At 57.8% G+C, this 2,500-nt stretch overlaps 1 non-coding gene across 1 annotated transcript in view; it reads left to right on the forward strand.

The window, feature by feature from the left end:
- Window positions 1-2,027: 2,027 nt before the first annotated feature.
- The window catches only part of LOC124772861, a 1,909-nt gene continuing 1,436 nt past the window's right edge, over window positions 2,028-2,500 (forward strand). Inside the window, exon 1 of the ribosomal RNA XR_007014318.1 lies at window positions 2,028-2,500. This exon is cut by the window's right edge and continues 1,436 nt beyond it. This is a non-coding gene — a ribosomal RNA (small subunit ribosomal RNA).

The raw sequence follows: 2,500 nt of genomic DNA on the forward strand, positions 1-2,500 counted from the left end.
TAACCTAACCCATGTTGTGCCTTAACCTAACCCATGTTGTGCCTTAACCGAACCCATGTTGTACCTTAACCTAACCCATGTTGTACCTTAACCTAACCCATGTTGTACCTTAACCTAACCCATGTTGTACCTTACCTAACCCATGTTGTCCCCTAACCTAACCCATGTTGTCCCCTAACCTAACCCATGTTGTCCCCTAACGTAACCCACGTTGTCGCCTAAACCTGCTCTGTAATTGTTATACGACTCGTTCAATTAGTGTAGTGTTGCCCACCCGCAACCCTCGCAATATAGTTCGCTACTCGCACTGCCCGCTCCCCTGTGTATCGCTTCATGTTAAACACCTTGCAAGTCTTGCTGACTTTCCACATGCTCCTGCTGTACACTGTAATGTGGATGGCAGCAGGACGTACATGCCGCCCCCCCCCACCCCTCCCCACGTCCCCACGTCCACACCTTGCCCCCTGCCTTCGCAAGCTGGTTGGTGACAAGTTTGCATGTTCAATGCCCTTCGCATGCGACGTACGCAGGCTACGTTGTGGTGCGGCCTGTGTCAACTGTCCGCTGATGTCGTACGCGTGAACCACAATCTGTACTGCACATTCGTCCTTATGTACTGAATGATACATCGTGGCACATGTGTGACCGTACAACGACTGCGCCCAAAAACGGCGGACCATACAGTGCAAATATTGTGCACGCAGCTACGTGTCGTCTCCCTATGAGAGCTGGATTGCAGTGTGGTACGCCATAGAGACGTGTGGGAGGAACGGACGCCGTGGATGGCGATCAGCATGAGCTGTCTGTTGATGTATTCGGACCTAGTCGTCTCTCCTCAAACACCGTGATAGCATGGTGCACCGCGTTCCATATCTGCGACATGCTACAGAGGCCGGTTGACAGTCGTTCGAGCAATGGACATCGCATACGTACGGGGGCCACCTTCCACGTATTGTCTAGGCGTGCACATTTTGTTGCGTGTATGTGGGCAGACGTAGTGTGGCGTGACACCTGACACAGGCATGCAATAATCGTTGAAGTTGCTAATGGCGATGGACGCCTGCGTTTTCTGGTGAAGTTACGCAAATGAAGAAATGGTAACCCGTTGTGGTGCGGTTGTTCTCGCTAGGGGTGAATCGGTGATGGCGACGATAGGTTGAGGTACTAACCGGTTGTTCCAGCGATACCCACCATGCCGATGAAACTGAACGGCATCTGGGTGTGAAGCGATACGCGGCGGTGGCTGGGTGGGACCGTCCCCGGCCGGTGAGGGGGCGCCTCCCGGCGTGCTGGCCGCGCGGTGCGTGGGCGCACGCGCTACAGCCGGCTGGTGGGGGCGGCCAGTGGCAGGCGCGCCGGCCGACGGACGCGGCAGGCGTCGCAGCTGCGCGCCGGCGCACCCTGCGCGCGGCGCCGTGCGGCCAAAGTAGGTCCTCGCGGGCCCGGTGCGAAGCGCGGTGGACATCTTCAGTGTGCTGGTCCGATTGAGGACTGTGTGCGTTGAGGATGCGCCGCCGCCCGGCGCTCGGCGCCGCGACGCCGTCTGCTGCTCGGTCGCCCCAGCGGTTCTCGCTGGTGGTTTGTATCGCAGCTGTGCGGATGTGTTGGCGCGTGCGCTGTGCTGGGAGAGTTCGCTTCGGCACCCAAGTGGGGCTTTTGTCCTTCTGTGGCGCTGGCGTTGGAGCTGCCGGTCACCGTAGGTGGCGCGTGTTGTCTCCCGCCGGCAATGCCACGACAGCACGCTCCCGGGCCTCTGTCGGCAGCGGCAAGCTCAGTTGGGAGCACGGGTGGTCGCACCGAAAGCGTCTACTCGCCTAACTCCGGGCGATTGCGCCTCTCTCGAACCCGGCCAAGTACTTGGGACGGCGCTGCGCGCCGCCGGGACCTGAGAGGGTTTCGAGGTGTATTGTGCAGGGGAGCTCAGCCTCCTCCTGTTTGCAGAATGATTGAGCGGACGCTTGCGTGTTCGCGCGGGCCCCCGGGACACACTCCCGGGCGGCCGGCTGCTCAGCTCTAGTTGACGCAGCTCCCTGGTTGATCCTGCCAGTAGTCATATGCTTGTCTCAAAGATTAAGCCATGCATGTCTCAGTACAAGCCGCATTAAGGTGAAACCGCGAATGGCTCATTAAATCAGTTATGGTTCCTTAGATCGTACCCACGTTACTTGGATAACTGTGGTAATTCTAGAGCTAATACATGCAAACAGAGTCCCGACCAGAGATGGAAGGGACGCTTTTATTAGATCAAAACCAATCGGTCGGCTCGTCCGGTCCGTTTGCCTTGGTGACTCTGAATAACTTTGGGCTGATCGCACGGTCCTCGTACCGGCGACGCATCTTTCAAATGTCTGCCTTATCAACTGTCGATGGTAGGTTCTGCGCCTACCATGGTTGTAACGGGTAACGGGGAATCAGGGTTCGATTCCGGAGAGGGAGCCTGAGAAACGGCTACCACATCCAAGGAAGGCAGCAGGCGCGCAAATTACCCACTCCCGGCACG

The sequence above is a fragment of the Schistocerca piceifrons genome, unplaced genomic scaffold (genome assembly GCF_021461385.2).
Source record: "Schistocerca piceifrons isolate TAMUIC-IGC-003096 unplaced genomic scaffold, iqSchPice1.1 HiC_scaffold_943, whole genome shotgun sequence".
In the NCBI taxonomy this organism is placed as follows: Eukaryota; Metazoa; Arthropoda; class Insecta; order Orthoptera; family Acrididae; genus Schistocerca; species Schistocerca piceifrons.